The 27,071-nt window shown below is 45.6% G+C and overlaps 1 protein-coding gene across 2 annotated transcripts in view; it reads right to left on the reverse strand.

Moving 5' to 3' along the window:
* SLC49A3 (solute carrier family 49 member 3) overlaps positions 1 to 19,266 on the reverse strand; it is a 423,803-nt gene extending 404,537 nt beyond the window's left edge. Inside the window, exon 1 of one of the 2 annotated variants that reach the window (XM_030194348.1) lies at positions 19,081 to 19,266. The gene's annotated coding sequence lies outside the window, so the exon portion shown is untranslated. The remainder of the gene's footprint in view (positions 1 to 19,080) is intronic. The other variant, XM_030194349.1, reaches the window with a different exon arrangement.
* Between the last annotated feature and the right edge of the window lie 7,805 nt (positions 19,267 to 27,071).

A 27,071-nucleotide genomic window follows, 5' to 3' on the forward strand; every position in this document is an offset into this window, starting at 1 on the left:
GGTCTTTTTCTGCCGTCATCTACTATGTTACTATGTTACTGTTAGTAATATGCAATCTATCCCTAAAATCAAGTGTGGTACCAGAAGACTGGAGGGTAGCCAATGTTACGCCGATTTTTAAAAAGGGTTGCAGAGGAGATCCGGGAAATTATAGACCGGTGAGTCTGACGTCGGTACCGGGCAAAATGGTAGAGGCTATTATCAAGAATAAAATTACAGAGCACGTACAAAACATGGGCTGATGAGACAAAGTCAGCAGGATTTAGTGAAGGGAAGTCTTGCCTCACCAATTTACTGCATTTTTTTGAAGGGGTGAACAAACATGTGGACAGTGGGGAGCCGGTGGATATTGCGTATCTGGATTTTCAAAAGGCGTTTGACAAAGTGCCTCATGAAAGACTCCTGAGGAAACTGGAGAGTCATGGGATCGGAGGTAGGGTATTACTATAGATTAAGAGCTGGTTGAAAGATAGGAAGCAAAGAGTAGGGTTGAATGGTCAGTATTCTCAGTGGAGAAGGGTAGTTAGTGGGGTCCCGCAGGGGTCTGTGTTGGGACTGCTGCTTTTTAACATATTTATAAATGACCTAGAGATGGGAGTAACTAGTGAGGTAATTAAATTCGCAGATGGCACAAAATTATTCAGGGTTGTCAAGTCACAGGAGGAGTGTGAAAGATTACAGGAGGACCTCGCGAGACTGGGGGATTGGGCGTCCAAGTGGCAGATGAAGTTCAATGTTGACAAGTGCAAAGTGATGCACGTGGGTAAGAGGAACCCGAATTACAGCTATGTCATGCAAGGTTCCGCGTTAGGAGTTACGGAACTAGAAAGGGATCTGGGAGTCATCGTTGATAAGACGTTAAAAACGTCTGCCCAGTGTGCTGCCATGGCTAAGAAAACACACAGAATGTGGAGTATTATTAGGAAAGGGATGGAAAACAAACACGAGGATGTTATAATGCGACCGCACCTTGAGTATTGTGTCCAATTCTGGTCGCCGCATCTCAAAAAAAGATATAAAGGAATTAGAGAAGGTGCGGAGAAGGGCGACAAAAATAATAACAGGAACGGAACGACTTCCCTATGAGGAAAGGCTGAGAAGGTTAGGGCTCTTCAGCTTGGAGAAAAGGCGGCTGAGGGGTGATATGATAGAAGTCTACAAGATAATGAGCGGAGTAGAGCGGACAGATGTGAAGCATTTGTTTACACTTTCAAACAACAACAAAACCAGGGGACACAAGATGAAGCTAGAATATGGTAGATTTAAAACAAACAGGAGAAAGTTTTTCTTTACTCAGCATGTAGTTAGACTCTGGAACTCGTTGCTGGAGAATGTAGTGACAGCAGCTGGCCTTATGGAATTTAAGGGGGTTTGGACAGATTCCTGAGGGAAAAGTCCATTGAACATTATTAATTTTTTTTGGGGGGTGGGGGGTGGGGTTGCCGGGTTCTTGAAGCCTGGATTGGCCACTGTCGGAGACAGGATGCTGGGCTTGATGGACCCTTGGTCTTTTCCCAGTATGGCGGTGCTTATGTACTTATATAAGCAGCCTGCCTTGGGAATGTCTCACAGAAGATGTGCAGGAAGAGTTATCATTGGCTTACTCGCTACAGTCTCAAAACAAGGTACCCTTAAAAATGCATCATAGACATATAAGAGATATGACATCAGAGATAGACTTTATAACACTGGCACAAGCGTGGAGTACAGATTTGGCTGCCACGGTGTCATCGCAGATCCTTAAGGAATATATCTTCTCGATCCAGAGGTCATCAAAGATGATCTCCTATTGTGAAATGGAATACAAATTTGCATTGCGGACATATATACCACCGCGGAGAGCTTTCCACATTGGGGTTTCCCCGGATGGAGCATGCCCAAAATGAGCAGCGCAAGGGGGCGCTTCTAGGCCATATGTTTTGGGCATGCCCAGAGATCCAAAGTTTTTGGAAGCTTTTATTACAAGAAACATCAAGAATGTGGGGTGCGACATGGAGGAGGGGTCCGCTGCTGCTGTTTGGCCAAGCGGCGGTGGTTTAACCTACCCCAGCAGGATTTAAGGGTTTCATCCGTAGAGCCACAATGACAGCGAAAAAACTAATTCTCAGAGAATGGATTACAAATAAAGCGCCCACCTTACAGCAGTTGAAATGTTACATGTTGGACTATATGAAATTTGAGTAGAGAGTAGTGGACTATAAGCAAGACGCAAGATTCACAGAAAAGGACTTTTTTCGAATATGGACTCCATTTTGGCAAACAATAACACCAAGGGGTAGAGATCGTAATCTAAATATGTAATTTGATAGGTGAATAGACACTCCATAAGTGACTGATCCGGAATAGCTTTTCAGGAAGAGGAAGGGGGTGGGGAGAGGAGGGTGGGGGGAGGGAGGGTAGGGTTTTGACACAGCTGTTATGTTAGATTTGCCTGGGGTTAATTACATTTGAGAGACTTAAGACACATACAAGGAAATAGGTTGTGTGCGGAAAGAAAAGATAAATCATCTTCAAGGTTTCCATGTTGAAGGTGGAATTTAATAGATGTTGGCAATGCTCGAATACAAGTGCATGTTAAATTACATAACTGTTACTGTAATTATGGAAGACACAACCAATAAACAAATTTGAAAATAAAAAAAAAATACTCCTGTCAAACTACATGCTATGTTTCCCACAGTTTCCAACCACTGTTGGCTCTATGGAGATGGTGTTGGTACATTTCTTTATATTTGGTGGTCATGTGATCAGATAAAATCCTTTTGGGAGAAGGTTGTAACCAAGATTGCTACTCATGCTGACTGCCATTTCCTTGTGACCCAAAATGGTGTCTCTTGGGTATGAGTAATCGGTATGGTCTCAAGTGGCATTGTTTTCTTAACAGCATGTGTTTAACGGCTGCTAAAAGCATTATTGCAGCACACTGGAAACAATCCTTGGGATCTACTGAGTTCAAATGGACTTCAAAGTTTTCCCTTATTGGAGAAATGGAACAACTTACAGATAAGAGATTGGGTCATTATGACCCCACTTCAGATCTATGGGTTCTCTTTAAAAATTTAATCCAGAATTCTTAAAGGCTCGTGGGGGTGGAAGTTGGGGGGGGTTGGGTGGGGGGTTTCAGTTTTGGGGATGGGATATTTAGTACTTATTGTTGTACAATTGCTATGGTTCTATGTACACTCTTTTGTGAGTTTGAAAGGTATACTATTGTAATTTGCATTGGAAATAGCAAAAACAATTTTCAATTAAAAAAAAAAAAAGGAGTGGCAACAAGGTCTAACAAAATCAAAAGGGTCACATGCAGAGCAAAGACTGTTGAGAAGGGAAGTGAATAACGTTTCAACAGAGTGACTTAGTTAGAAACCAGACTGGTAAGGATGTAGGATTTGTAAGGCTTCAACATGCTTGGTCTGGTGGGAAAAAACGAATCTTTCAGCTAGTTTGGAGAGAAAGGAAAGGTTGGAGATAGGCCTGTAGCTAGAAAGATCATTTGCATTAACAGGATCTCAACAGGATAGGCTTGATGACACGAGATTTCCACTGTGAGGGTAACTTCTTGGAAGAAAGACTATTATTAATCATAACTAGGGAGAGTAGTAGCAAACCTTGGGATGGAATCATGACCCAAGAAGGTCAAGGAGACAGGTGGGTTTTCCTGGAGGAATCAGCCAAGTTTTTAAAATGTTGTCAGGAGGAGCAGGGATCATGTGATGCCATGTCCACGGAAGGCTGCTGAAGAGAGCTTCTCCAACCACCCCATTCAAACTTCCTGATTTTTGTCTAGCATCAGACTCATCGAGTTCCTCTTTTTAAACTGATATGAACAGTGAAATAGTACTGAAGCACCTGTACTGTGTTTGTCATCGGCATGGTGGTGCGATTGCAGAAGACGGAAACCATAGCAGGATAATGGAGGACAAAATGGTGGTGCCTCTGGACCGGTGGGACAAACTGTATCCTCCACCTGGGTCATGGAGATTGAAACGGAGATGACCTCAGCACTGGAGGAAATGTTGGAAAGAAGTTTGAATCTAACTGATTCCAAATTGGAAATGCAGTCCCAGTTGGAGGAGCTGAACAGAGATTGTGTGGGATATCAAGCACGGACAAATGTGGTGGAAGATCAAGTCACCACATTAGAGAATTCGCATGCATACTTACAAAACAGATGGTAGCTTTGGAAAGTAAGGTAGAAGATCTAGAGAATAGATCCCGGAGGAATAACCTCTACCTGATGGGTCTTCCCTGAATCAATAGTGGATAAGAAATTGTATTTTCGGAACTGTGGCTGACATGGGAACTCCATCTCCCAGAGTTCTGTGGCCCTCTACTTGTGAAGTGGGCCTTTAAAGTGGGACCTACACAGACCATCTTCACCAGACCACGTCTAGTCATCCTGAAGGTACTTAACCTTGCTCATAAAAACACCATTATGCAGGCGGTGCACTCTGGCAAATCGCTGACTTATGAAAGAAAATAAGTGCATCTTATGTTTTCAAGTTTATTCCCACGGAGTTACGGGCAGCGCAAGGCCTTTGCCCCTATTTGCTCTAAATTGTTTTATCTTACCCTGCAACATTGCACGTGACCTACAATGGCAATATCCATGTTTGTGCCACAGTGGAGAAGGCTCATGAACACCTGTCCCAGATTGAATGAGGGGAGGCAGCGTCTACGCCTTCCCATAGATGACTGCTGAAGTGGTGGCTTCCTTCTCTATATGGTCTGGCGCTGCTCTAATTTCTGTGAGGATGTTTGATGTGAAGTTTGGATTTCAGTAACACTAGCTTGCTTAGAATTTTGTTTTGGTGGCTCCAGCCTGAGATATTTAGTTATCCTTGCATGGTCTAGCAACATATGCCTTTCAGACCAGGGTCCACCTTGTTTGACTGTCCCCCGCTAATGTTGGGCCACTTGATATTTGTTGGTGGACACCTTGCTGTGGGCTGCAAGGCCAGTCCCCATGACAATGGTTGGCGATGACGCTTGATCTTTGCTAACCACGCAGGATATTTTGGGAGCTGATGTGCGCTGTCTGTGGAAGGCCTTCAGTCATCACACAAACAGGCTATGAGTTTTCACCTGACTCTTCTGGGGCATCTTGATTCCTACAGAGGGCAAAGAAAACTCATTTCTACTCTGGCTTGAGAAGCACATTAGGGGCACCCAGATTACTAGTATATTCCAATCTTGATGTATAGCTGTATCACTGACGAAGGGATTGATGCGTTTTGTATAACTTATGGTTGATACAGAGGGATGAGTAATGGGGGGGGGGGGGGGGTAGACATGATGGTTCCAATGATGGGAACTCAGGGGATTGTAAGTGGGGGAAAGCAGGGACGGAGTGGGTGGGTAGAGGGCTTGGGAGAGAGGTTGGGGATGGTGATTTGGTATACCTGGACTAAATGTGTCAGTTAAATAGATATTATTGGACAAATGGAGCAGCTTGGTGGGATTGTGGGTTGTTTGTAGGAGAATATGTCTGCTGGGAACGCCACTGGCTAGGACAACCCTTTCAAGACAAAATTAATGGTCTTGTTTTTGGAAATGTTCAATATAATAGTGAAAACTAACTTGGAATGTGGATGGGATTTGTTCGCCTATCAAACACACTAAAATCTTACAACATCTATGTCGTCATAAAATTGATACTGCTGTTCTGCAGGAAACACATCTTAATGCACTTGAACATGCCAAACTTAAAACTTGGTGGGTGGGGGATTGCATAGCAGCCTCGGCACAAGAGAAGAAGGGAGGAGTTGCCATTTTATTTAGGAAAGGGATAGCTGAGTAAATCTACTATCCTTGCTGGCCAAACTAGCAGATACTTTCTGTGTGGGGAAGTAACAGGTCACCAGGAACTGATATTTTGTAATATTTATGCCCCTAACCAATTTTAAGTTTTACCAGAGTGTGACTAATCATCTTTTGAACCACCCTGACACACCCCTAGAGGTTAGGGGGTGTGACAAACTCTGTTTGGGACCCGACAATGGATAAATCCCTTCCTACAGCCTCTACATTCCTTCACACTAGTAGGGGTTTGCTCAATGTGCCATATGTTAGATTTAATAGATGTGTGGTGGGTGCTTCTTCCCCAAGAGAGGGACTTTACTCATTTGTCCTGAGTGCACTCCACACAGGCTTGCACATATTACCTGTTGATATCTAGGCAGTTATTTGGGACCGTGGTCAAGGCGGAAATAGAGTCATATGTGTTTGCATTGGTGTCTGAGGATGACTGACAAACGGAGTGGGTGTTGGGTTTTTCCCTTGGAACTTTATAAAGATCCCGCTTTCCAGAAAAGACTTCAACATTGGAAAGATTATAAAATCCACAATGCAAAGCATGAAACTGATCTGGTAGTTTACTGGGACACCGCGACGGCTGTTTTAAGGGGTGATTATTATCAGTTATACTCATTACATCAGGAAGACTAGGGATAGGGAGATTCTGAGGCTGGAACATCAACTCCGTGCAGCGAGCCAACGGTTTGGTCACATGCATTCAGCTGGGCATAAACAAAGAGTTTTGGATCTTCTAGTAGCATTAAATGAACTTCTTCACCTACGTGCACTTAAATCTCTGGCTTATTATAAATATATGTTGTACCATCATGGCAATAAAGCAGATCGGCTGTTGTCTAACTTAATTGCAGTTAAAGGTGGTCACCATAACATTTTGACTATGCATACCAGGACAGGTGCTTGTGTTACTAAGGATGAAAATATTTGCCAAGTTTTCCATTCTTACTAACAACAACTTTGTTGCCACACCAGATGAAGGGATACTAAGCAGCTTGTATTTAGATAATTTAATCTTGCCTACCCTGAGCCAGGCAGATCTGAATTTATTAAACCTACCTACCTATACAGGCTGGCAATTCAACAGAGTTCTTTGATGAAGGCATCTGGCATTGATGGTTTTTGCACCGAGTTTTACAAACCAATGGGCACAGAGTATCACCCCTTACGAATCTGTTTAATGTAATATACATAGTAGATGACAGCAGAAAAAGACCTGCACGGTCCATCCAGTCTGCCCAACAAGACAAACTCATATGTGTATACCTTACCTTGATTTGTACCTGCCTTATTCAGGGCACAGACCGTACAAGTCTGCCCAGCAGTACTTCCCGCCTCCCAACCACCAGTCCCGCCTCCCATCACCGGCTCTGGCACAGACCGTATAAGTCTGCCCTCCACTATCCTCGCCTCCCAACCATCAACCCCTCTTCCCCCCACCTGCTCCGCCACCCAATTTCGGCTAAGCTTCTGAGGATCCATTCCTTCTGCACAGGATTCCTTTATGCATATCCCACGCATGTTTGAATTCCGTTACCGTTTTCATCTCCACCACCTCCAGCGGGAGGGCATTCCAAGCATCCACCACCCTCTCTGTGAAAAAATACTTCCTGACATCTTTCCTGAGTCTGCCCCCCTTCAACCTCATTTCAAGTCCTCTCGTTCTACCGCCTTCCCATCTCCGGAAAAGATTTGTTTGCGGATTAATACCTTTCAAATATTTGAACGTCTGTATCATATCACCCCTGGTGGATACTGAATCCTTGCCCCCATCACTTTATACAACGCAAATTATAGTGCTCCCTATACCCAAGCGTGACCCCATCATTCCACAATCGTATCGTCCTATTTCTTTATTGAATTCATTTAATTTATTTATTGAAATCATTTAATATATTTATAAATGATTTAGAGATAGGAGTAACTAGCGAGGTAATTAAATTTGCTGCTGACACAAAGTTATTCAAAGTCGTTAACTCGCGACAGGATTGTGAAAAATTACAGAAGGATCTTACGAGACTGGGAGACTGGGCGGCTAAATGGCAGATGACTTTTAATGTGAGCAAGTGCAAGGTGATGCATGTGGTGAAAAAGAACCAGAATTATAGCTACGTCATGCAAGGTTCCACGTTAGGAGTTATGGACCAAGAATGGGATCTGGGTGTCGTCGTTGATAATACACTGAAACCTTCTGCTCAGTGTGCTGCTGAGGCTCGGAAAGTGAATAGAATGTTGGGTATTATTAGGAAAGGTATGGAAAACAGGTGTGAGGATGTTATAATGCCGTTACATCGCTCCATGGTGCGACCGCACCTTGAGTATTGTGTTCAATTCTGGTCGCCGCATCTCAAGAAAGATATAGTGGAATTGGAAAAGGTGCAGCGAAGGGCGACTAAAATGATAGCGGGGATGGGACAACTTCCCTATGAAGAAAGACTAAGGAGGCTAGGGCTTTTCAGCTTGGAGAAGAGACGGCTGAGGGGGAGACATGATAGAGGTATATAAAATAATGAGTGGAGTGGAACAGGTGGATGTGAAGCGTCTGTTCACGCGTTCCAAAAATACTATAGGACTAGGGGGCATGCGATGAAACTACAGTGTAGTAAATTTAAAACAAATCGGAGAAAATGTTTCTTCACCCAACGCGTAATTAAACTCTGGAATTCGTTGCCGGAGAACGTGGTGAAGGCGGTTAGCTTGGCAGAGTTTAAACGAGGGTTAGACAGTTTCCTAAAGGACAAGTCCATAAACCGCTACTAAATGGACTTGGGAAAAATCCACAATTCCAGGAATAACATGTATAGAATGTTTGTACGTTTGGGAAGCTTGCCAGGTGCCTTTGGCCTGGATTGGCCGCTGTCGTGGACAGGATGCTGGGCTCAATGGACCCTTGGTTTTTTCCCAGTGTGGCATTACTTATGTACTTATGTAAAACTGTTTGCTAAACTTATGGTAAATCTCCTGGCTCAGATTCTTCCTTTGCTTCTTCATGACTCTCAGGTAGGTTTTGTTAGGGGCCTTTAGGTAGCTAAGAATCTCTGGAAAAATTATCTACGTTGGAGTATTGAACAGGAAAGATTTACAATCAATCACTTCTTATTAGTTTTGATGCTGAAAAAGTCTTTGATCACGTCCACTGGGATTTCCTCTTTGCCTCTTTGGATAAATACGGTTTCTCTGGTCGCTTTATATCTGTAATAAAGGCGTTGTATTCAGCACCATGAGCCAGGTTAATGGCATGGAATCCCAAGCATTTTTTCATTTCTAGGAGGATAAAGCAAGGCTGCCCCCTTTCACCCCCTCCTTTTTGTATTGACAGTGGATCCACTGCTCAGACATAATGGATAATCCTGCTATTCAGGGAGTGTTAGTGGGTCCTATTTGTTTCAAGGTGGTGGCATTTGAAGATGATCTTTTGGTTCACCTCACAAATCCCTGGGAATCTCTCCCGGCACTCTTAGAAACTTTCAGGGAGTATGGAGATTATGCAAGATTTTGTTTAAATCTAGCTAAATATTTTGTTTATATCTAGCAAAATCAGAGGCTCTGTCATCGTCAGAATAACTACAGAGAACTTGGAGCCCTAGGTTTCCTTTGCACTGGGCAAAGCACTCCTTTAGGTACCTGGGCATTCATTTGACTATGGATGTCTCTTTGTTATATCACCTGAATGTCTGTCTCAGTTCTAATGGAGGCCACCAGACAGCACTTGGAGGGATCGCCCCTTGACAATGATCGGCAGGGTGAGCTTAGTAAAAATGGTGATTTTTCCGAAATGGCTTTACATTTTACAAACATTACCTCTGTACTTATTATAGAAGGATCTGAAAGGATCACGTGATGCCTTGAGAGAGCAAGACGGGCTTCTTTGCTCTCCAGGACCTTCAGGCACCTTAACAGCAATAATTAGCCTACTTTAGCTCCCACTGAGTTCTTTGTTCCTGTAAATCCCTGCTCAATGGACAGATATTTGGAATCAACACCGAGCAGTATGGTGGGGAGGGGAAAGAGAAACTGAAACAGACCCGGCACTATGGAGACTAAGGGGTAGATGCATCAAGCAAACGTAAAAAAATCAAAATCGTTAAAGGCCCTAACGATTTTTAAAAAACTAAGAATGCACCAAAAAAAAAAGTCACACATGCTCAGATCGGTATAGAAACGTACAATGTATCAAAGAATCACAATACACATCGTTAATCGGCCCCCAAATCATGCGCAGAGCAGCCAAGCGTTATGTTAGCTGCTCTGCGCATGCCACAAACAGTCAAAACACAGTCAAATCACAAGCACATGGCTCCCAAATCAAAACAAAAATAAAAAAAAAGGGTCGGGAGGGGGCAAGGGCGCTCATCAGGAGCGTCCTGTACGGACGGCCTTGCCCCCCCCCCCCGCTGCTCCCCACTTTCCGCCGCTCCCCCCACCCCGAAAAAGCAAAATTCGAGCAGCCCCTGCCCCCTCCCTTCCTCACTACTCTCTCACCTCAGCTCCGCCTCCCGACATCCTCCGTCCTGTGCCCCGCCCCCTTTTGGGGTCGTCGCCGCCATTCCCCTCCTCCATCGGGCCCCCCTCCCTCTTACCGGGCCCGTGCAGCGCCTCTCTCCTCTGTCCGAAGGCGCTGCACGGGCAAGAAGAAAGCCTGATGCCTGCCTTCACCCAGCTTCGATGGCGCGTCTTTCTCCTGCTGGGCCCGCCCCCAAAAGGGGGCGGGGCACAGGACGGAGGATGTCGGGAGGCGGAGCTGAGGTGAGAGAGTAGTGAGGAAGGGAGGGGGGCAGGGGCTGTTCGAATTTTGCTTTTTCGGGGTGGGGGAGCGGCGGAAAGTGGGGAGCAGCGGGTGGGGGGGGGGGCAAGGCCGTCCGTACAGGACGCTCCTGATGAGCGCCCTTGCCCCCTCCCGACCCTTTTTTTATTTTTATTTATTTATGTTTTTCTGACGTCCTTTGGACCAATCACAGCGCTTTTAGCTCTGCTAATGCGCTGGGATTGGCTCAAAGTTTGTTTATTTCTTCTCTTAATGATTTTTCCTGGCACAGAGCTGTCCTAACGAGTGGTCCAGACCTCTCGTTAGTTTTCCTGCCTTTTTCCTGCGTAAAGGCAATCGGAAAAGGTTAGTGCATGTCGTTTCAATGGGGTTTTCACACTAAATGCTCATCTCCATTCCGTTTTCGTTAGCTGCTGGCTTCCTCGGTAAAAGCCCTTTGATGCATGCAACGGATCAAATTTTCCTCGTTGGAGAGTCATTAAAGGCTCATTTAGCTTTAGTGCATCTGCCCCTAAGCATGAACCAGAAAAGCAGGCCTTCTCCACAGAGCAGCTGCAGCAGTTAACCCTGGCAGTGACAACAGCTTTAGAGCCTACGTTTGGAAAATTGTCAGAGCAGCTGTCTGCATTCGAGACCCTGTTGGCTGATCTGGAGAAGCGGACGGGAGATCTGGAGCAGAGGGTTTTGTCTCTGGAAGGCTGCGGAAGAGCGGGGCAAGAGGCCAACACGGTGAAGATGTTGTTGGAAAAGGTGGACGACCTCGAAAACCGCTCCCGGAGATCTAATTTAAGGATCATTGGAATACCAGAAACGATCGGGGATGCGGTCCTTTCAACTATAATGGAAACTTGGCTGAAAAAAGAGTTCGCCCTATCGGATAGCGTGGGACTGTTGTGCCTTGAACGGGCGCACCGCATGGGCAAGAAGCAAGATGGTCGCGCCGCTCCGAGAGTAGTGCTTATTAAGCTACACAATTATATTCATAAGGCTGAAATTTTACGTGGCTACAAAGCGAAGCGGGATACTGTGCAATATGAAGGCCACAAGGTGCACATTTTTCAGGATTACTCGTATGCTTTGCAAGAAAGAAGGCGACAGTTCACACCATTGTGCCGGCAGCTGTATGATAAAAATATCAGATGTATGTTATTATATCCGGCCACATTGAAAGTAATGCAGAACGGACATTGGCAAACTTTTGAATGCGCAGAGAAAGCGAAGGCTGGCGTGGCTAAAATATTGAACAGTCTTCCGGATGAGAAGCCATCAAACTGAATTGGGACATGTGTGGTGAGGTGGAAGGTATACTGAGGATGTCAGTGAAACGATAAAATTGTTGTTTGTTATTGCTGGTTTGAAAGCAAATTAGGTTATAAAGTAGGTTTGAATACATTTGTTATTGATAGGGCGCGGAGGTCCCTGGCAAAATGTATATGATCTCAATATCTATCTTGTTAGGAGATGGATAAAGACAAGGGTTCAATTGGGGAGAGAGGAAGAAGAGGGGGGAGGGAGGGGAGGGGCAGGTATAGCGGGTGGATTGGGTCAGGATGGGGAGGAATTCACACTTATGAATGTTTTGGGGGCTGGTGCTAATGGAACAGAGGGGAAGGAGTAGAGGTAGAAGGGAGAGTAGGGGGAATGGGTGGAGCTGAGCGCCCAGACCTCATATTGTTAAGTTTAACTGTAGAAGGAGAATAATTTCACGACATTATGACCCAACTTTACACAACGAGATTCATTACATGGAACGTGGGGGGTTTCTCATCACCAATTAAAAGAAACAAAATCTTAACAGCACTTAAAAGACACAAGGCGGATGTAGCCTGTCTGCAAGAGACACGACTCACAGCAGAAGAGCACCAAAAACTAGTCAGAGATTGGGTGGGGGAGGTGCATGCAGCTTCATCAGAAGGGAGACATGGGGGAGTAGCTATTTTAGTACGAAAAGGCCTGGCAGCAAAAACGAAACTGTTAGTACAGGATCCTGAGGGCCGCTATGTGTTACTGCGCATGTGGCTTCAGGGCCTGGACTTATTAGTAGTGGCAGTGTATGGGCCCAACACTTATGGCCAAAGATTTTACCAAGAATTAATTCAGCACTGTAACCAGTACTCCAGTTTACAACGGCTGATAATGGGAGACTTGAACATGGTGGCAGACCCCCAGTTAGATTGCTCAGAGCCGTGTAAAGCTCATAGGGGGGGCCCCAGAGCTAGAGCGCGCTCGCGTTTTATGATAGCAACAAATACAGTGGATGCCTGGCACGTCCTGCATTCTGGAGAAAAAGACTTCACCCATGTTTCGAGAGCCCATGGCACCCTTTCTCGAATTGATTACATTTTAGTATGGCAAAAACTATTCCAAAAAGTTTACGCAGCGGAAATAGGGCCTGAAGAAGTATCAGACCATGCAATGGTATGGATAGACTTGGAGGCAGGACAGTTTTACCAGGGACAAGCAGGGTGGAGATTCCCAACCTACCTGGCGGCTGATGCAGATTTCAAAGCATATGTGAACAAAAAATGGGAGGAATTTGCCAGTTATAATAAGCAACATGAACAAAATGCTGAGTTGTATTGACCAACAGCAAAAACAGTACTGAGAGGAGATATAATAGGGCAAGGAGAGCTAAACACCAATACACCCAAACCCCAACTAGGGAACATAGGGAGAAGCTACAAGCTGCACAAGTGGCACTTAACTCCTTGCTGCAGGAAAGGGCATTTAAAGGGGCTATATATTATAAGTACAGGCTGCAAAGATTTGGAAAGAAAACAGGGACCCTGCTTGCCTGAGTGGTTAAAACATGGGGAGGGAATAGAGTGATACAGCCATAAAGGACGAGAGAGGTCAAATACATACGAAAAGCGAAAAAATAGCAAAAATATTCCGAGAACATTTCAGCCAAATATACCAAAAGTATAAAGGAATAGATAAAAAATCCCTCACAAGATATTTAGAAGCCTCAAAGATACCAAAATTCTCTCCATCAGCACTGCAGACTCTAAATGGGCCAATCACTGGCAAAGAGCTCCAAGCTACCATTAAATCCTTGCCTCTCCACTCTGCCCCGGGTGCATTACTAGCGCTGCATGCTTATCTTGAGGAAGCAGTGGAGACAGGCAGGTTTCCCTGACAAAATAACATAAGTACATAAGTAGTGCCATACTGGGAAAGACCAAAGGTCCATCTAGCCCAGCATCCTGTCACCGACAGTGGCCAATCCAGGTCAAGGGCACCTGGCACGCTCCCCAAACGTAAAAACATTCCAGACAACATGGCACTGATAACGCTGCTGCCCAAGCCAAGGAAAGAAGGGGATAAATCTGAAGACTACCGGCCCATCTCGCTCTTGAATGTTGATATCAAAATACTAGCAAAAATACTGGCCACCAGGTTGGCCAAATATTTACCAGATACAGTGGTGGAAATAAGTATTTGATCCCTTGCTGATTTTGTAAGTTTGCCCACTGACAAAGACATGAGCAGCCCATAATTGAAGGGTAGGTTATTGGTAACAGTGAGAGATAGCACATCACAAATTAAATCCGGAAAATCACATTGTGGAAAGTATATGAATTTATTTGCATTCTGCAGAGGGAAATAAGTATTTGATCCCCCACCAACCAGTAAGAGATCTGGCCCCTACAGACCAGGTAGATGCTCCAAATCAACTCGTTACCTGCATGACAGACAGCTGTCGGCAATGGTCACCTGTATGAAAGACACCTGTCCACAGACTCAGTGAATCAGTCAGACTCTAACCTCTACAAAATGGCCAAGAGCAAGGAGCTGTCTAAGGATGTCAGGGACAAGATCATACACCTGCACAAGGCTGGAATGGGCTACAAAACCATCAGTAAGACGCTGGGCGAGAAGGAGACAACTGTTGGTGCCATAGTAAGAAAATGGAAGAAGTACAAAATGACTGTCAATCGACAAAGATCTGGGGCTCCACGCAAAATCTCACCTCGTGGGGTATCCTTGATCATGAGGAAGGTTAGAAATCAGCCTACAACTACAAGGGGGGAACTTGTCAATGATCTCAAGGCAGCTGGGACCACTGTCACCACGAAAACCATTGGTAACACATTACGACATAACGGATTGCAATCCTGCAGTGCCCGCAAGGTCCCCCTGCTCCGGAAGGCACATGTGACGGCCCGTCTGAAGTTTGCCAGTGAACACCTGGATGATGCCGAGAGTGATTGGGAGAAGGTGCTGTGGTCAGATGAGACAAAAATTGAGCTCTTTGGCATGAACTCAACTCGCCGTGTTTGGAGGAAGAGAAATGCTGCCTATGACCCAAAGAACACCGTCCCCACTGTCAAGCATGGAGGTGGAAATGTTATGTTTTGGGGGTGTTTCTCTGCTAAGGGCACAGGACTACTTCACCGCATCAATGGGAGAATGGATGGGGCCATGTACCGTACAATTCTGAGTGACAACCTCCTTCCCTCCGCCAGGGCCTTAAAAATGGGTCGTGGCTGGGTCTTCCAGCACGACAATGACCCAAAACATACAGCCAAGGCAACAAAGGAGTGGCTCAGGAAGAAGCACATTAGGGTCATGGAGTGGCCTAGCCAGTCACCAGACCTTAATCCCATTGAAAACTTATGGAGGGAGCTGAAGCTGCGAGTTGCCAAGCGACAGCCCAGAACTCTTAATGATTTAGAGATGATCTGCAAAGAGGAGTGGACCAAAATTCCTCCTGACATGTGTGCAAACCTCATCATCAACTACAGAAGACGTCTGACCGCTGTGCTTGCCAACAAGGGTTTTGCCACCAAGTATTAGGTCTTGTTTGCCAGAGGGATTAAATACTTATTTCCCTCTGCAGAATGCAAATAAATTCATATACTTTCCACAATGTGATTTTCCGGATTTAATTTGTGATGTGCTATCTCTCACTGTTACCAATAACCTACCCTTCAATTATGGGCTGCTCATGTCTTTGTCAGTGGGCAAACTTACAAAATCAGCAAGGGATCAAATACTTATTTCCACCACTGTATGAGGAAATGCCTAAGAGGTTAAGACTCTTCAGCTTAGAAAACAGACAGCTGAGGCGGATATGATAGAGGTCTACAAAATACTTAATGGTGTAGAACGGGTAAATGTAAATCGATTTGTTACTCTTTCAAAAAGTGCAGACACTAGGTGACACTCAATGAAACCACATAGTACTATTTTTAAAACGAACAGGAAGAAATATTTTTTCACTCAACAAATAGTTAAGCTCTGGAACTTGTTGCCAGAGGATGTGGTATCAGCAATTAGTGTATCTGGGTTTAAAAAAAGGTTTGGACAAGTTCCTGGAGATAGAAATAGGGGAATCTTGCTTGAGAACAAGCTGAATTTGCTGAGTGAGGAGAGAAAAAGTGTACCTATACCATTTAGAGTAGTACTGACCTCTTTTCGATTTGCCCAAAAACCTCCACGAAGAGGAGGGCACAGAAGGCATTTGCTGGGAGAGAGTGTCAATGCTATCAGTGTGTTTCTTTATGAGGTCTGTGACCCTCTCCACCTTCTCTACAAAAGGGTTATCTCCACGGCAACTGGTGTCCGCCAACCTCTGCTGGACCACCAGGTTCAAGTCAGAGACATGCAGTCATAAGCAGGGGTGGACTGACCATTCGGGCAACCGGGCAGTGCCCAAGGGCCTAGAGATTCTAGGGTGCTCAGAGGCTCTGCCCAGTTGCCCACCTCCAGCACACTACAGCCCCCATGGGACCCTGGTGATCTAATGGCCTCTGCTATTCTCTCTGCTTGCACTGCTGTGTTTACAAAATGGCTGCCAAGACTCCCCCAGTAGACTCGCGAGAGGCAAGACTACCGTGGGAAGTCTCAGAAGCTATTTTGTAAACACAGTGCTGCACCAGGCAGAGTATAGGCAGTGAGTGGGCAGGAAAGAGGGGATTTATTTCATGCCCCCGAAGATGCCATAGCCACTACACCACAAGGGCCCTTCAAGGTAAAGGGGAGAGACAGCGGCAACATGGTGGGAGGGAAGCAGCATGTCAGGGGTGGGGGCACTGATGGCAGCGGCAAGCAGCATGGCAGGGGGGGCCAGAGTAGTCTCAGTGCCCAGGGGGCCTCTGGCCATAAGAGTTTGCACATCTCTATACTTTGTGCAGAGATAATGGACACAACATCAAAGGTATCATACGCACCCCTGGCCAGGAATTTCTGACAAGCCTTATGCTGCTTGGCCAACTGGCAAAGTGATTCAGCCTGCTCTGGAGGAAGAGTATCTGCCAAAACAGTTATACTACACACCAGGGTCCGCAAGTAAAGGCTTGTATAAAGCTGGTACGACTGGATACAGGAAATGAGCACTGAGCCTGATATATCTTACACCCAAATGAGTCCAGAGTTTCAGCTTCCCTGCCTGGGGGCACCGAAGAAACGTCTCTGCAACTTCTGACCCAGTAGAGTGTGGATTCCACCACAATATCGACTGGCTCACCTTTATCCACATGTTTATTCATCCAGGACCGTGCCTAGGGTCTCTGGTGCCCCCCTGCAGACTATCAGTTCCCCCCCCCCCCACCCCGTGTGGCACAAGATGCAAAGGAAATAGGAGCTGAAAGATGGAGTGCATCTTTATGGGATTGCTGAACATATATCATTCTCAATAGCAATCATGGCATGACCAGGTTTTGGGAACCACTGCACTAGAGACTGTGAACACCATCGGAGTATCCTCAGCGCCACTGAAATAAGGAATATTTATTTATATATTGCCTACAAGCTTGAAAGTCATTGAAGCAGTGTATATTCTGGTAGAAAACCTGAGACAAAAATTGAACACAAATCCCTCTGCAAGACACTGAGCCTCTTGCATATCCCCTATACCAAAGTTTTTGATGTGGATGTCTTATTGCAAAAACTCTGGCTGTATTTTTATTTCTTCTAAACAGAAACAATGTTGTATAAATGATTTGAGAGAGTCTTTAAAAAGTACTTTAAATCACTGCGAGCTGGTCACAGTGGATTTCAATATTCAAAAATGAAATAAACATCATACAATTTCCATGCCTATTTGTATCATCTATAAACACTAAATAAACAAATTTTAGAAAGAGAAGCAAGCATGCCCTGCACAGCTTTCTCAGAAGCAGCCAATTAGCTAACGCTGCACAAATAAATCTGCATTATTTTAAACAGTTATCTCTGTAATGCGAAATTAAAAAAAAAAACAAGTTAAAAACAAGTTTTAAAAATCTGCCATGTATTCTAGTAAGATATTTCCCCCTATTTTGTTGAAAAATGATCAGCCTTCCTTCATGGATGTGTAGTTAGAATGATTTATTCAGCCTATGAACCTGGAGCGGATTTATTAGTGATCTACTGCAACCTGAGACGTCTACGGGGCTTGGTTGGCAGTGAATGAAGAGAGATGAAATGCCATCTTCCATCTGCCACAAAGAAACGACATGCACCATGGGATCGGATCCACCATCAAAGCCCTAGAAAACTGGGCATAATAGTAGCAATAAGGGACGGCTTGCCCTTCAGGGAAAGTTTGGGACCCAATGTCAGAATGGCGCGGGGAAGGACCCGGATGACGTGCCCGGGTTGCGGAGAGAGCGGGGGAATAGAGGCGGTTGGAGGAGGCTCCACTGTCTACTTACTCTGCTGGGACCTCTGGACTGGTCAGTGAAAGCGCTGCCGACGTCTCCCCTTCGCGCTCGTTCGTTCCCTCAGTGTCCCGCTCTCGCAAGGAAATGAAGTCGGAAGAAGGCAGGACACTGAGGGAACAAACGAGCACGAAGGGGAGACGTCGGCAGCGCTTTCACTGACGCTGCTCAGCTGCTGCGACATCGGAGGTAAAAGATTTAAAGCCCCCAGGGCGGCGCGGAGCTGAGGTAAGCGGCGAGGGTAAGCACCGCGGCGGCGCCCTCCAGAGGTTGGCACCCCCCTGCGGTGCTTACCCCACTTACCGTGTTGGCACAGCCCTTCAAAATACTGCGTAAGTGAAAACAGCCAGTGTATGTGTAAATAGCATTGATTTTATTTATTTATAAACTTTCAACAAACATAAATACAAGATAATGCCTCCATTGCTCCAGGTATAAATCTTAGATTCTGAGCTCACTACGGACAGAGAAAGTACCTGCATATAATAAATGTAAACCACTTTGATTATACCACAGAAAGGTGGTATATCAAATCCTATTACCCTTACCATCCAGGAGTATCACATAAACAAAACAAAGCAAGGAAAAAATATTATGGAGTCCTTTTACTAAGGCATGCTAGAAAGTGGCCAGCACTGTGAATAGCGCTTGGATTTGTCACAATAAATGCACACACGGACAAACTATTATTTACGAAAAGACCAAATATACAGTCAGCAAGGCGAATTCTGTTCCCCTACCCATGGCAACCTGAAATCTCTGGTTACTCTCCACTCTCCTACTTCAAGGAAGGAGACACTGACAGTGAGAAGCAAATACCAAGCTAAAATTCACACAGCAAATTCTGTTCCACGTTACCTCACTACCCTGTAGCTGAACAGGGAGACAACACGATTAAATTCAATCAACAGGATCTGTCTCTGTCGCTTCCCCCCGGACCCGCTCCACTTTACCTTAATAAAGATACAGTCTGGAGACAGAACAGACCAAAAAGTGCAAAACAAGCTTCTCTCTTCCTTGGAAGCAGCTGCAAAAAAAAAAAAAAGGACAACTTTTTTTGCTTTGCTTCAGGATTGGAGGTGGGGGGGGGGGGGGGGGGGGTCATAGGGCTGACTTTGATTCAGCTGATTGGCTGCTGTCAACTAGGAAGTGAAACTGGACTGCAGATGATCACGGCAAGCAGCAAGTTGAGTTGTGGTGAGCTCTTCTGCTGCAAGTTGTAGTATTTGCTGTCTGTGTCACTGCAGTGCAAGGTTAGAGTGAATCCTGAGGGAAAACTATGATTAGTATGGATTGTTTCAGATTTTCAATTTATTGATCGTACTTCATATAATAGAATGGAGGAGTAGTTTAGTGGTTAGGGAAACGGATTGTGAAGCTGGGCAGGTTTAAATCTCGTTTCTTCCACTGACATGAACAACAAGTTACTTCACCATCCCTTGCCTCAGGTACAACTTAAGATTGTATTTGTAAGCCCCCTTAGAAAAGAGAAATACCATATTGTTGCTTATCTCAAATCTTTTCTTAAATTTAGGTACTATATATATATATATATATATATATATATTTCACCCTTGTTTATCAAATTTTATTTGTTCTTCTATCTGATTATATGTAACACTTGCTGCAATTACCATCACACAATGCCCATCCTGCATTGAGAAACTATCTACTTCTCCATTACAAATCAATTTATGATGCCAGTTTCTCACACTAAGGGCTAGGTTTACTAAGCGGTGCTATGGTATTGTTTTTTATTTATTTATTACATTTGTACCCCGCGCTTTCCCACTCATGGCAGGTGTTAGCGTTTTTAACACATGTAAATGGTTTACGCATGTTAAACACTAATGCGCCCATGGAAATGTATAGGCGCGTTAGCGTTTAACGTGCCTTTAAATTTACAGTCGCGTTAAAAACGCTAAAGCACCTCAATAAACATACCCCTAAGCTACTAAGCAACGGAATTCTTTCTCAAAGTCAATTGGATGTGTTTCTGATTACAGAAAATTTCATAAATTGTTGAAAGCATATTTATTTAGTGAATTCCTTGCTACTATTGACCACTGTAATTCTCTCAGCTAGTTTTTTTTTTTTCAAATGAGTCATTCTGCAGCTATCCTATATAATAATTCTCACCACCAACGTTCTAAAGTAGCTGCCTGTGTCCGTGGCTCCTGGAGTTGCTGAGCAAGGCTCCGCAGCCAAGCTGACGTCACTCACAGCTGATTCCTGCCTGGGAATCAGCTGTGAGTGCGCCGCTCAAACACCCCCTCGGCGCATCACCCAAGCCCCCCCAGCACATCAAACACCCCCTCCCCCACCCCGAAGCACATCAACACCCCCCCCAAAGCACATCAACCTGCTCGCCACCCACAGCTGCCACTGGTAACGCTGTCCGGCCGCTCCTGCTTCTCCTGTTGAGCAGCAGCAGCCGCTACAAAAAGAAAAAAAACCATAAATGTTTTTAAACATCAAGCGCGGCACCGCAGACAGCCATCAGGCATTGGCTGTCGGCTCTGCAGCCACTCCTCCTCTCGCCTCCACGTCACTGCCCCTGGAGTAAGACTCCGGAGGAGCGCAGACAGCGTTACCAGTAGCAGCTGCGGGTGGCGAGGGGGTTTGATGCGGGGGGGGGGGTCGCTGAACATGGGTGGCTGGAGGGGGGGGGCAGGGGGAGGAGGAGGGGAGGGTCGCTGGACATGGGTGGCTGCAGGGGGGGCAGGAGGAGAGGAGGGTCGCTGGACATGGATGGCTGGAGGGGGGCAGGGGAGAGGGAGGTGGGGAGAGGGTCCTGAAACCAGAGAGGTGGGGGTGGGGAGGGGGGCTCTGCGAGAGGGGGTGGGGGACCTGCGAGAGGGGGGCACCCTCACTGTCTCTCACATACAATCTCTCTGACACACTCTCTGTCTATCACACTCTATCTCTCTGTCACACACACACACAGTCTTACACACACAGACACTCTGTCTCTCACACAAACACACACTCTGTCTCTCTCTCTGACACACACACCATCTCTCACACACACACTCCAAGGAAAACCTTGCTAGCGCCCGTTTCATTTCTATCAGAAACGGCCCTTTTTTATTAGTTATATTATATCTCATATTGTCATTTACTTTGGTTTAATCCTGATTGTACTTGCTTTGAAGTTTGATGTAAGCCACATTGAACCCGAACTTGTTTGGGATAATGTGGGGTATAAATGCTATCTATATCTATATATAGATCTGACGAAGAAGGGCAACCTTCGAAAGCTAATCAAGAAATGTATTAAGTTATCTACTATAATAAAACTCACCCTCAACGTTCTGAAGACAACGTTCTGAAGTCACTCAGTCACTCACTGAAGGGTTCATGGATTCATGGTGGTGAAGCCACAACACTGACCATGTCTCTCTGCCCCGCCCTCGCATGACGGACCAATCAGAAAAAACACCCTCAACATTCTGAAACACAAAGGACCATCACAACACCGTTCCCAGGCAACATTAGGCAACGTAAGACGGACCAATCAGAGGAAACTACGTGACAATAAGGGAGGAGCATTCCCCAGCAGAATGGCTCATTATCTGTGCAGCACGGAGAGCACAGAACCACCGCTGGAACAAGCGAAGAATATTCCTGCTGTGGGTATGTGCAAAAATAGACCGGGGGGGGGGGGGGGGGGAGAAATTTTTAAATGCCTAATGCCAGTACTGAAGAGTGCCAGAGGGCCCATAGCAAAGACTATATTTGGGATCGCTTGACATGGAGTCAGAGGAGCCGGAAAACAACGTGCCCGTCACCATCTGGGACGTGGGCGAACAGGACAAGCTGCGGCCCAGCTGGAAGGGTTACCCGCGACTCAGCCAGCAGCAAACAGTGACCAAGGAAGGGGGAGGAGTAGGGAAACATGTGGAGCGTGTTTCCCTACTCCTTCCCTGCCTAGGAATCGCTGGAGACTGGCTGCCAAACTAACGAAACAACCGCACACCAACGCACCACCTCCATCATTCAAAAGGCATCCACTCTTTCTTCAACAGAAATGCAAACTAATAATACAAAACAAAGAATACCCGTTTTCTCATGCAGCTACAGGTAACTCCCCACCCCCTTCCTCTTCCCCTTTTGCCAAAGCGGCCAAGGACGTGCCCAACCATCCCCAGCCTCAGGCAAGCTGTCTCCCACCTCGGGGATTCCCCGAGCACCCGGAAAAAGACGGCGCTGATTCCTGCAGCGCATAAATATTCCAGCATTCCCCTGCAGCCGGCCTGAAATGGACCAAACATACCGGATCACCCCCCGACAGCCCGAGACCGTGCTCTTCTCCCTTCCGCCAACTTAAAACAACCATCCCCATCCTCAGGCAAGCCGTGACCCACCTCCAGGATGCCCAGAACCCCAGCCCAATGGAAAAATATGGCGCTGCTTCCAACAGCACATTTCTCTTCCAGCATTCCCCTACAGCAGCCCTGAAACGGCCAAAAAATACTGACAGACAAAGAACATGCTCCTCTACCTTCCGCCCATCTAAAACACTGCTGCCTCAGCACAACACAAAAAAAAAACATGGAAAAAAAAAAACAACACTCAACAAAGGCTGACCCCCCTACAACCACATTTACATTTCACCAACAGAAAGACCCCCCTCCACAAACCTCCTTGACAGACAAAACCACACACACAATACAACAGAAACACACCCTCAAAGCCACACACCAATCCAACCCACTTTGCCAGCACAGCACAGCACATCCCCCAACCCCCAAGCAAAAAACAAAACAAAAAAAGACACACATCAACAACCTGCACACACACCGCACCCTCACACACACACACAAAATAACTCTGTGACACACACACACACAACAAAAAAAACCACATGCTAGCGCCTGTTTCATTGGTTTCGGAAACGGGCCTTTTTTACTAGTGTCCAATAAAAAAGGTATCATATTTTCTTTTCCATGTTTTATTTTGTTTTATTTCTATTGATTACCTTTAAAAGTGGACTAACATGGCTACCACACCTCTCTCTATATATAATGAATCCAATCTATATTATTGTATTTCTGATCAGTCATCTACTGTGGCAAGATGTAACTGCTCCTAGCCACCCTGCCCTTGTTAAGGTGCCAGTACACTACATTCTGACTCAGTAGTCTGGACCTTGGTAGTGGTGAATCCCCCCACCACCACCACCACAATAAAAGCTTTCTGTTCATAAGAACATATACCCAGGGCAAGCAGTGGCTTCGCTATGTCTGTCTTAATAGCAATCTATGGACTTTTCCTCTAGGAACTTGTCCAAACTTTTTAAAAACCCAGATACACTAACTGCTGTTACCACTTTTCCAGCAACGAGTTCCAGAGCTTAACTAATCCTTCAGTGAAAAAATATTTCCTCCTATTTGTTTTAAAATTATTTCCATGTAACTTCATTGAGTGTCCCCTAGTCTTTGTACATTTTGAAAGAGTAAAAAATAGATTTGTTCTACATCATTCAGGATTTTATAGACCTCGATCGTCTCTTTTCCAAGCTAATGAACCCTAATCTTTTTAGCCTTTCCTCATATAACAGGTGTTCCATGTCCTTTATCATTTTGGTCACTCTTCTTTGAACCTTTTCTAATTCTGCTATATCATTTTTGAGCTATGGTGACCAGAACTGAAAACAGTACTTAAGGAGAAGTCGCTCGATGGAGTGATACAGAGGCGTTATAGTGTTCTTGTTCTTATTCACCATCCCTTTCGTAAAAATTCCTAGCATACTGATTGCTTTTTTGGCCACCGCCACACACTGGGCAGAAGATTTCATTGTGTTTTAAGCCTATAAAATGTATTGGATATTTTTCTGCATTAATTATGTCCTGAAGCGTATTTCTCCTATTTGGCCAGCAGGTGGTGTTTCTTTGCTGTAAAGCTGTTAGAGAGAAACGATTGTTCTTTTCTTTAGTTTTAGCACAGAAACAGGAAACAAGAAGCGGTATATTTTTTAAATTTTCTTGTTCTGGGCTCTGATTGACTCAGGAGCTCATTTTCATTTGGAGAATACTGGCTTTTGCTCCGGTCTTAGCCAGGAAGGAGAGACAGATCTCTTTGCTAAGGCCCTGTAAACAGTTACATTTGATAACTTGTGAGCAGCTATATGTCCTGATCTTCCCAGGTACTTTTTTTTTATAAAGTAAACAAATGTTTAGTTAGTGTTATAATTGATCCATATTTCAGTTACCTGTTATTGTTTGCTGATTGCACTTTTTATGTTACGGCAGAGACTGCTTACTAATTTTGTAGCCACCCTCTGGACCGACACCATCCTGTTTATATCCTTGTGTAGGTACGGTCTCCAGAATTGCACACAGTACTCCAAATGGGGCCTCACCAGTGACTTATACAAGGGTACTATTACTTTCCTGGTGGTCATCCCTCTTCTTATACACCCGAGCATCCTTCTGGCTTTGACCATCACCTTGAGAACATTAGACACAATCACCCCCAAGTTCTGCTCTTCTTTCGTACACAGAAGCACTTCATCCCCTATATTGTATCGTGCCCTTGGATTCTTTTAACCCAAGTGTATGATCTTGCATTTCTTAGCATTAAAGTTTAGTTACCTATTACTGGACCATTCTTCAAGCTTCGCTAGAACCTTTCTAATGCCATCCACACCCTCCGGGGTGTCAACCCTATTAAAGAGTTTGGTATCATCCGCAAAGAGACAAACCTTACCAGACAGTCCTTCCGCAATATCACTCACAAAGATATTAAAGAGAGCCGGCCCGAGGACCGATCACTGCGGCACATCACTGATAACCTTCCTTTCCTTGGACCAACCTCCATTTACCACTACCCTCTGTCTCCTTCCACTCAACCAGTTTTTAACCCAGTCACTTTAGGTCCCATACCAAGGGCACTCAGTTTATCAGTCACCTGTGCGGAACCGTGTCAAAGACTTTGCTATAATCCAAGTACACCACATCACCCCTCCCACGTCCAATGTTTGGTCACCCAGTCAAAGAAATCAATCAGATTTGTCTGACATAATCTTCCTATAGTGAAACCATGCTGCCTTGGGAATATTGTAAGTTCTTTGAAAATGAGCCCCATAATGAGCTTTGAGATTGAGAATGAGGGGATGAACCTGTGGGAGTGAACTTGGAGTGTATACAGAGGTGTTAGACTGGGGTGGACAAGTGATTAAATCTGAGAGCAGGTGACAGAGAGGGGGAGAGCCTGGGGGGGGGGGGGGGGAGAGGAAAGTGATAAGCCTGACAGGGGAAAGTAGATGCATAGGATGAATGGGAAAGAAGGTGGCATGAGAGAGGTGAGACAGAGGAAGAAATAACAGAATGGGTAAGTGTGGAAAGAAGAGTGATAGCAAACAAAAGGGGAGGGAATGGGTGTCACACACATCTAGGGTTACCATACATCCGGTTTTACCTGGACATGTCCTCTTTTGAGGACACGGCCGAGGAATCGGGTGTGTTTTGCCAGCCTGCCTGTTTGTCCGGATTTGTCTGGACAAACGGGCGGGTGGGCCTTGGGATATCCTCTCCTCCCCTTACTTTACTGTACTGCCCTGGTGGTCTAGTGACCTCTTTAGGGCAAGAAAGAGCCCTTTCTTTCCTGCCCGGAGCAGCTGCAGACTGTCTTGCTGCCTCCGGTCCTGGCACTGATTCAAAATGGCTGCCGAGAGTTCATGTGGCAGCCTCGCAAGACTTCCGCAGAAGTCTTGCAAGGTCACTGCTTGAACTCTCGGCAGCCATTTTGAATTGGCGCCGGGACGGGAGGCAGAAACAGTCTGCAGCCGCTCCAAGCAGGAAAGAGGGGGCTCTTTCCTGCTCTGAAGAGGTCACTAGACCACCAGGGCATACAGTAAGGGGAGGGGATGAAAGGACACCCGTAGGCGGTGTGACAGGGGGGCGGGGTGGGATGTGACAGGGGGCGGGAGGAGTGTGATGAGTGGGGCGGAGCATGTGTCCTTTTTTTGAGGGGAGCAAATATGGTAACCATACACACATTGGACCCAGTCACTCATTACTCAAACAGTCAAAAGTGACTTATGTACTACCAACGCAGCCACAAGCTTACTCTTTCACACTCAGATTTTAATTACAAACTTGTAGATATTCTCCACTTACTCAAACACACTGCACCCACTCCATAGGCGCCCCTTATAAGAGGCTTGGGGAGGCTAAGCCTCCCTAGCCCAATCGTGGACTACCGTTGGCTGCTGCTGCTGCTGGCCTCACAAATGCAGCACTTTTGCCAGGCAGCTCTCCCTCCTTCCTTCCCGCTCTCAGCTCCCCGACCAGCACACAGCCCTCCTCCAGCGTTTTAACCTTTAACTTTCCGTTGCAGCGACGCCGACGTCAATGAAGAAAAAGGCACTACAGACTCGTCTCCGGCTCCAGCTTCTACCTTCTCTCTTCACACAGTGTCCCACCCTCGCGGAAACAGGAAATGCATCATTGTGAGGGCGGGGCACTGTGTGAAGAGAGAAGGGAGAAGCTGGAGCCGGAGACGAGCCTGTAGTGCCTTTTTCTTCATTGACGTCGGCGTCGTTGCAACGGAAAGTAAAAGGTTAAAACGCACGCGGAGGGGAAGAACGGAGAGAAGATTCTCAATTAAAACAGTACTCAACAAATGTGCCTTAAGATGTTTACAAAAAAATATCTGAACTTGTTCTCAGCACAGCAATAAAGGTAAAGCATTCTATAGAAGTGGTGCTCTCACAGAAAAGATCCAAGATCATATCTTTTCTGTATGTACCACAGAGATAGCAAGTAAAGTTAATAATGCCTGTAAAGCTGACCAAAGTGAACATAAGGTAGCATACATATCTACGTGAAAAAATAGCTCATTTC

The sequence above is a fragment of the Microcaecilia unicolor genome, chromosome 2 (genome assembly GCF_901765095.1).
Source record: "Microcaecilia unicolor chromosome 2, aMicUni1.1, whole genome shotgun sequence".
Classification (NCBI taxonomy): domain Eukaryota; kingdom Metazoa; phylum Chordata; class Amphibia; order Gymnophiona; family Siphonopidae; genus Microcaecilia; species Microcaecilia unicolor.